At 33.4% G+C, this 9,592-nt stretch overlaps 1 non-coding gene and 1 pseudogene across 1 annotated transcript; one reads left to right on the forward strand and one right to left on the reverse strand.

Annotated features, from left to right (window-relative positions):
- The first annotated feature begins 4,198 nt into the window (after positions 1-4,198).
- LOC140855967 (small nucleolar RNA R71) lies at positions 4,199-4,305 on the forward strand. Its single transcript, XR_012139409.1, has one exon. It is a non-coding gene; the product is annotated as a small nucleolar RNA R71 (small nucleolar RNA).
- Positions 4,306-8,388: 4,083 nt separating this feature from the next.
- On the reverse strand, positions 8,389-9,380 carry LOC140855521 (uncharacterized; annotated as a pseudogene).
- Positions 9,381-9,592: the final 212 nt, after the last annotated feature.

Raw genomic sequence — 9,592 nt, forward strand, 5'->3', positions numbered from 1 at the left:
GTATGGTGTAGCTATCTTATATATGATTCCATACTTTTGTAGCAAAGTTCGAAAATGATGATTTGTGAAGTGGGTACCTCCATCGCTAATGATAGCACATGAAAATCCGAACCTAAAAAAGATATTCTTTTGGATAAATTTTATGACTATTTTATGATCATTGGTTCATGTTGCTATTGCCTCAATCCATTTAAAAACATAGTTGACGGCCACCAAAATATATTCAAAACCATTGGAGGGTGGAAAAGGTCCCATAAAATCAATTCTCCAAGTATCAAAAATTTTAACTACCAAGATGGGATTCAAAGGCATCATATTTTTTTTTGAAATATTTTCTAATGCTTGACATTTGAGACATTTCTGGCTAAAATTATAAGCATCCTTAAACAATGTGGGCCAGTAAAATCTACTTTGTAATACTTTGGCCGCAGTTTTTCAACCAGAAAAATACCCTCCACAAGCAAGAGTATGACAAAATTTCAAGATACTCAATTGTTCAGTCTCAGGAACACATCTATGAATGATCTGATCAGCACAAATTCGAAAAAGTTCAGGATCTTTCCAAAGATAATACTTGATTTGAGCAAAGAATCGATCCTTTTCATTTTTAGATCTTTGATAGATGGTCTGCTACAATATTTTTAGATCCCTTCTTATCTCGAATATCAATATCAAACTCTTGTAGTAGTAAAATCCATCTAATCAATCATGGTTTGGCATCTTTTTTTGAGAGCAGATATCTCAAAGCCGTGTGATCTGAATAAATCATGATTTTTGATCCTAACAAGTATGATCGAAACTTCTCAAAGGCAAATACTACAGCTAGTAACTCTTTCTCGATTGTGGTATAATTCATCTTAACTTCATTCAGAGTTCTACTAGCATAATAAATCACTATAGGATATTTGTTTAGCCTTTGGCCTAAGATAGCTCCTATGGCAAAATCAGAAGCATCGCACATGATCTCAAAAGGTAGTGACTAGTCTGGTGGTTGGATGATTGGAGCTTTGGTCACAGCTTCTTTCAGAAATTCATAAGCTTTAAGACATTCTTCATTAAAGTTAAAAGAGACATCCTTAGCAAGCAAATTACATAGAGGGCGGGATGTTTTAGAAAAGTCTTTGATGAAACGACGGTAAAATCCTACATGACCAAGGAAAGATCGAATTTGTTTGACAGAAGTGGATGGAGGAAGTTTAGAAATTAGTTCAACCTTTGCTCTATCAACCTCAATCCCTCTCTTGGAAACAATATGCCCTAATACGATTCCCTCTTTAACCATGAAATGGCTCTTCTCCCAACTTAAAACTAAATTGGCCTCAATGCATCGTTTTAACATTTTCTCCAAATTGTTGAGGCAACTTTCGAAAGATTCCCCAAAGACTGAAAAATCATTCATGAATATCTCTAGAAAATCTCCTACCATGTCTAAAAATATTGACATCATACACCTTTGAAAAGTTACGGGTGTATTACATAATCCAAAAGGCATTCTACGGAAAGCAAAGGTTCCATAGGGACATGTGAAGGTGGTCTTTTTCTGATCTCCTGGATAGATTGCTACCTAATTGTATCCTGAGTATCCATCTAAAAAGCAAAAATATTGTTGACCAGCTAATCTCTCTAAGATTTGATCAATAAAGGGTAAGAAAAAATGATCCTTACGGGTGGCTGCATTAAGTTTTCTATAATCTATGCAGACACATCACCCAGTAGAAAGTCGCATTGGTACAAGTTCTCCATGGTCAATACAAACAACCGTGAGTCCATATTTCTTTGGAACGACTTAAGTGGGACTCACCCAGTGGCTGTCAGACATAGGATAAATGATACCAGCATCTAACCATTTAATTACCTCCTTCTTGACTACATCTTGCATATTCGGATTGAGCCATCTTTGCATTTCTCAGATGGGTTTGGCATTATCCTCTGTGTAAATATGGTGCATGCATATTGATAGACTAATACTTTTTAAATCAGCAACGGTCCAACCTATGGCCTCTTTATGTGCTTTTAATACATTTAACAATTGGTCTTCCTGTTCGTGGGTCAGATCAGAGGCAATGATTATTGGTAGAGTTTTTTTAGGTCCTAAAAATACATACTTGAGTGATTCAGACAAAAGTTTCAGTTCAAGTTATGGTGGGGCCTGGATTGAAGGACGTAGTGGTTCAGATTTTAACTTAGGTAAAGGCTCAATTTTCATTGACCAAGATAGTGATTGTGCTAAATGAGGTGAATCAAGCAAGGCATTCACCTCCTGATCTTGGATATTGTCATTGAATTCATCCTGAATAACATCTTCTTTCAAATCTAAGGAGAAATCAGTTTCAACTATCTCATCTATCAGATCAATTAATGAACAACTTTCCTCCTTTTGAGCATACTTCGAGGCATTAAAAACATTGATTCTCACTTTTTGATCCCCAAAAGAAATATCCATAGCTCATGTTTTACAATTAATATTGGCATTGGCAGTGGCTAGGAATGAGCGACCTAAAATTATGGGATTTTGATTCAGCTCTTGGGATGGTTTCATATCAAGTATGAAGAAATCTACTGAAAAATAGCATGTATTGACTTTAACTATAACATCCTCAATCAGACCACGTGGAGTCTTGATAGATCTATTGGCTAGTTATAAAATAACCAACGTGGGTTTCAGTTCTCCTATCCCAAATTTTTCATAGACCGAGGTTGGAAGTAGGTTGACACTAGCTAATAAGGCTTGGTCAAAGGTGATGCCTCCTATAACATATGAAATCAAAGGAGCACTAGGATCTTTCATTTTCGGAGGTAATAGATTTAACAAGATTGTACTAACATCCTTAGATAACATGATTCTCTTTATGTTCGTGGCTTACGCTTTTGGGTGCAAAGTTCCTTAAGAAATTTAGCATAGGCTGGGACACGTTGAATTGCATCGAGGAGGGGTAGATTAATATGAACTTGTTTAAACAACTCCATCAGTTCCTTGTTGCTTGCTCTTTGCTTTTTACGGGAAGAACCAGCTTCTAAGGCTGAAGAAAATGGGACTTTTGGTCTATATGTCTTGGATAACTCATCTGCTTTCCTTTTTTCTTTGTCTTTTCTATTTAGATCAGTAGCAATTTCTAGCTCTAGTTCTTCTATCGGGTTAGTCTCAGTTCTAATCTCTTCTTCCAAATTTTTATTTGGGCTAGCATCAGTACTAGCTTCTCTCACCTGATCCTGGTATGGATCCTTAAGAATCCTACCACTTCTAAGTTCAGTAATTGCTTTGGCATTTTTAAATTGAGGATTCTTAGATGGGACATTGGATTGATGACTAGGTCCAGGTGGTTGATGAGTGGATGAGTTATTCCTAGGATTTGGTACTGATTGGCTTGGGAGTTGACCTGGTTCTCTCCTCATGGTAGACTCAGCTAATTATTCTATTTGTGCTTCTAGCCTAGTGATAGATTATTGTTGGATCATGATCAATTATTGTAGTTAGTTTAATCTATCATCAGCTAGATTAGTCTGTTGAGGAGGTAGGTATGGTGGCTGATTTTGATATGGTGGCTGGATAGATTGACTGGGCTGACCTCTGTTGTAGGCATAATTCTGGTATGGAGGCCTACTTTGAAAGTTTTGCAAAGAAAGAATTTAGGTCTGAGCCTGAGTCTGTTGGGGTCTCCAAAAAAAATTAGGATGGTTCCTCTAGCCTGAATTATATGTGTTAGAGAATGGATCATTGACAGGTTTGGACTAATCTTGGGCAGCTTGAACTTGTTCTTGAATGAAAGGTGGAAACTGTGCAGCCATGGAACATTCGCTCACATGATGGGCCGGGCTAGCATAGATAGAATAAATCTCCTGATAATTAGATGGTGGTGTATATTATGCAGAAGATTGTTGACCTAATGTTAGGAACTGATCAAATTTTAGACAAAAAGATCAACTTTATCTAATTTTTGGGCTATTAAGTTCAAATCGGCCTTAGGACTAGAGTCTGTTTGCTTGATCTCAAAAATTCATGCCCGCTTTTGGTGAGAGATTGATCTTTCATAGGAGGATAATGAAGTATGATTGATTGAATTTTTACTCAAAGTTTCAAATAAAGTGTGCTTCATCCTCACTTTTACTCATGAATGCACCCCCACAAGATGCATCTACCATCTATCTGTATTGATCACCTAAACCCTCATAAAAAGTTTGAACAATTTGCCACTTAGATAGATCATGGTATGGGCATTTTCTAAGAAGTTCCTTAAGTCTCTCCCATGATTCATGAATTTGTTCTCCTGGAAGCTGAGCAAATCCAGTGATCGCTCGCCTCATGGTGTTGGTTCGACCTATGGGATAGAATTTCTTAAGAAACTCGTGCTGCATTTTAGCCCAAGTTTGGATTGATCTCCCTATTGTGCCAAGCCAGTACTTGGCTTTGTCTTTAAGTGAGAAGGGGAATAAGGTCAATCTAAGTGCATCATCAGTAAAATTTAAAATTTTTATCATGGAATAAATTTCTAAGAACTCATACAGATGCTTGTAAGGATCTTCATTAGTATTCTCATAGAAAGACGGAAGCATCTGGATTGTGATCGACTTGATCTCATAGTGGCTTGCAGGGATATCAGGTAAGTAGAAACAAGTCGATGGGTTATAGGTGGAAGGAATAAAATATTCCTTCATCTGCCTAGGTGGTTCTTTAGGATCTCCAGCCATCTAATTTTCAGATTTAATATGAATCAACCGTTCAATCTCAGGATTGGATTTAACTAGGTCAGGATAGAGAGATCTTCTACCTTGCATATACCAGTGCAAACCCTAATGTATGATTCAAGTTTTGTTTTTGTTTCATCTTTTTTTTAAGAGAAAAAGGAGAGAGAAGAAAGAAAGAGCCCTAGACCTAGATACGTAAGGTGGGAAGAATTAGTTGTGGTTTAGTATTAATTATAATCAAGTTAGCAAACAATTAAATCTAGACACCTATGGGTTTCTTAGACCTAACAGTTCAATGTAGAGTGGCTTAGTCTAGATACAAATTGGGTTTGTTCTCACTTCCTTCAACTAGCCAGATAAGAGGTGGGATCATGGGGGTCCCCCCGTTGCTTGCCTTAAACACCAATTGAATTGGTCAGGTAAGCTAACGGAACTAATTAAATAACCATAAATCCACTTAGGCTGAGCCTTTATAACCTCTTACCTTAGACACCAGTTTCAGGAGTGAGTCCGGACTTACTTTGCACTTGACTTGACCACAATACTCAGAACTGATACTAGGGACCAATGTCTACTTTATTTTAGTCAGGCTAGGGTTAATGTGGGATGCTGGTTGGTTATTTTTGGGCCAAGGGAGGGTGATGAAATCCCTACCTTATCTTGTTATGGGTGTTGCCCTTAAATTGATTTAAGATGAATATGCACAACCAATTTCAAACAAGGGATTCTATGCAACTAAATTAGATACATGAAACTAATAAAACTTGAAAGCTTACCTTGTCTCCAGCAATCATCAAAAATAAATCTACAACAATGAATGCTTCTAAAAATTAAGTTTCTACTCTTGTTATGCAATTTTTATTGGGTTTATGTGGGTGAATTTTAGGTTATTAAAAAAAATAGTAATTAATACTAAAAAAATAGTTAAGACTAGGGTTAGGATTGATCTCACCAATTTGGAAGCTTTCTATCTCCCTTTTTTTTTGAATTTTTAAATTTTTTTTCTGCAAAAAGATAAAAAATTAGTAAGCAATAGTCACAAAAAAACTAAAGAAATCAAACATTAAAATTGGTGCCTTCCCCGGCAACGGTGCCAAAAATTGATGTGATTGCCATGCTGTCATTAGGACACCGTGATTATCAATCAAATTTTGACTTCAATAAAAATTAAAAATACATATAAAGTAGAGAGTCGGGTCGAATTCATAGAGAAGGTAGGATTTTAATTTAAAATCTTTGATTTTATAAAAAAAAATTTGGAGAAAGTAATCTATGTCGGAAAATAAAAATTGAAAGTGCGAAAAATAAATCGGGTACTAAGATCTACTAACTAGATCCTAGCATCTACTTGTAATAAAAATAAATAATAAAAATTTTAAAAAAATATAAAATAAATCGATACTAAGATCTACCAACTAGATCCTAGCATCTACTTACGAAAAATAAAAGATAAGAATTTAAAGTGCAAGAAAATAAATTTTGTATTTGATTGAAATTAAAATTCAAGTACAAAAAATTTAAAAAGAATAATAAAATAAAATAAAAATAAAATTATAATAAAGATCTGAAGTTGATCAGTCAAGCCTCATCGCGAAGATGGTTGATGACCTCTCCATCTTCTGTCGTACTCCGTAAAACGAACCGACTTCTCTTCTTCTTTTTCTTGGGTCCTTAAAGCTATTTAATTTTTTCTCTATTTTTTTTATACTTTCTACTTAATTTTTTTGCTCCCAAAGCTTATTTCCTAACCTCCTATTTATAGATGAATTTTTCATAATTTCTTGATAGAAAAAGGAGTCCTAAAACTCTTAGAAATCATATTAATCTCCCTAAGAATATTCCTGGCCATTGGATCAGCTTCGGACCACCCAAATCTGATCAAAATCCATAGTTTTAATCCTTATCAAAGTAGATCGAATGTCAGCTGTTGGATCTGGGTTTTGATGAAGTTCTGACCATCGAATCATATAATTTAAATTCTTAACACAGTCGGAAGCATGCTCAGCCGTCCGATCGCATGATGGATCACTTCTGGGCCGTCAGATCGTACAAAAATCTCTCTTTATAAACCAACAATGGATGCTGACCATCGGATCTAGGTCGGGATGAATTTCACCAGTTGGATCGCTCCCAGAATCCTTCTCTCGCTGTGAGCCGCACCTGTGGACCGACCGACCGGTCCACCGTACATTGATGGCTATTTTCTTTATTTTTTAGGATATTTTAGCTCCGTTTTTGCTCCGATTTTCATCTGAAAAATTGAAAAAAATATGTATTAAATTTTTCAAAAATTTTTATTTATTTTGATACTTAAATTACTCAATTAAATTAATATCTATTTTTTTATAAATATATCTAATTTTATATATTTTTTAAAATTATTTATTTTTAAAAAAAATTCAATAAATTCATGAAATTAAGATTTTTAAGAAGATGTTAACACTATAAATTATCAAAAATATCTTCAATAAATATAAAAATATACTACTTATCAATTATAAAGCATTAAAAATACGTCGTTCAATGAAAAGAGGAAACTATTTTTACCAATGCGACGTGAATGCGTTGGCAAGTTTAGAAAAATTACCGAGACGAAGCTTTACGTCAGAATATTTTTAGAATGCCGATGCTTTTCTACATCGTTAAGTAGCAAGAATTTTTCAATGCATATTCATATGAGCATTTGTTTTCCATTGCCGATGCTTTAAAGCATCGCTATTTACTAAATTTAAAAAAATAAATAAAAACATAAAATCTGAAAATAATCTTTATAATAATACATATGCCTGTCCAAAATTTATATAAAAATGTAAACACCAACATAAACATAATAAAGACTTTATAACATCACAATCAATACATATCAAGAGAACAAATACCACAGGTCCAGCATCATTAAGGATGACTTAATCATTAGCTTGCTTCATACACTACAACAAAAAAGGATATTTGCGATGCAAAAAAAGTGTTGCAAATACTAAAAATTATTTGCAATAAAAATTTCATCGCTAATAATTAATCGTTAAAAATGAAGTGACAAATAATATTTTGTGATAAAAAATAAATTTTTGTCGCTAATAATGACTTTTTTGTAATGAAACATTTTCATCGATTTTTTTTATTTTTAAATTATTTGTGACAAAAAAATTTTATTGCAAATAGATGATTTTATGATGAAAATATATTTGAATATCCAAATTTTGCATGGAATAAGGGCTTATTCCACCTTATTCTCCTAAACAGATGAAAAAGTGATGATGGGCCATCCTAATTTAGCAATTTCGATCAACCCTCCCTAATTTTAGGCAACCTTGGTTTAACAATTTCTTGATGGATCATGGAATTGCTTATTCTAGGTTTTTAATAAGTACCATCTAGGCATAGGAATAACACTGTATTAATTGTACTGAAATAAGGGCTAGAATACCAGATTTCCAACCAAACAGAAAACTAGAATAACAAGGAGGAATAGCTATTTTTTGAGAATTTATATTCCTATTCTAGGAATAAAATTTGAGTATCCAAACACTACCTCAAAAGATAACTCAATCAACCATCATTGCTCAATCCTTGGAGTAGATCGAATTTTATAGTTTGCTCATCTTTGAGCAATCAAAAATTCACTAAAAAAAATTAATTCATTGATTATAAATATTATATATAATAATAATAATAAAATAAATATGAATATACTAACTTGCGATACTAAGATATTATATCAGTATGAAGTAGCATATAACGATGGGCTTGTGCTAATGATTTTTTTATCAAGAACCATACTTTCAACCTTCTCCAAAACTCTTCAGACAGTTGAGAACTTATAAATTTCTAAGTTATCGATATTATCATAATTTCTTTGAGATCGATTAAAAATGATCGCTACACTTTCAAGATATCTTGAACAAAATGTCAAACACTCTTCAGCAATACATCCTTCCACAATTGAGCCTCCGAAAAAGGCTCTATTTTGTACATAATCCTTTAAATGCACAAGATACCTTCAAAAATTAAAAATTTATTAAAACATCAATATGAGTATGACATTAGTTATACTAAAGGTTTCTAAATTATAATTATAAACTTTAGCAATATCACATCTCAACAAAATACATCCATCTGTAGTACACTGGTCCATCAAGTTTTGCTTCTGTAGCTAAATGAACAAGTAGATGAACCATAATAGTGAAAAATTTAGGAGAAAATATCTTCTCCATATGGCAAAGTGTAAGTGCAACACTGGACTCTAATTGGTCAAGCTTTCGTGGATCAAGAATTTTGGAGCATAATGACTTGAAAAATGATGACAACTGAGCAACAATAGCAACAACTTATTTTGGCATGGATAACCTTAAAGCCAGTGAAAAAATATCTTGCATCAAAATGTGATCATCATGATTTTTAAGATTTGAAAGTTTTCGATCTTTGAGATTTACATATCTTGAAATATTTGATGCATAGCCATCAGAAACCTTAATATTCTTTAGAAATATCAAAAAAGGATCTTTTTCTTGAATAGATATTGTATATAATGCAGGAGGTATATAAACTTTACCATTAGCAAGCTCTTTGGAATAAAGCTCCTGTCTTATGCCCATCTCTTTCAAATCTAAACATGCCTTTAAGTTATCTTTACTCTTTCCTTCAAGATTTAGCAATGTACTAATCAAATTATCACAAATATTTTTCTTTATATACATCATGTCAAGATTATGCCTGAGAAGATTGTACTTTCAACAAGATAAATAAAAAAAATACACTTTTTCTTCCACAGTTGCTTAACAACTCTATGCATAAATACCTCCATTATATCATCATCATTCCAACTTTCTTTTATATCATCATCGTCATCGTAGAAGTTGTCAGCATTCTCAAATACTCCTAAATCAATATTGTGAATACTGACATCCTC

Source organism: Elaeis guineensis, chromosome 2, assembly GCF_000442705.2.
Source record: "Elaeis guineensis isolate ETL-2024a chromosome 2, EG11, whole genome shotgun sequence".
NCBI classification, from domain to species: domain Eukaryota; kingdom Viridiplantae; phylum Streptophyta; class Magnoliopsida; order Arecales; family Arecaceae; genus Elaeis; species Elaeis guineensis.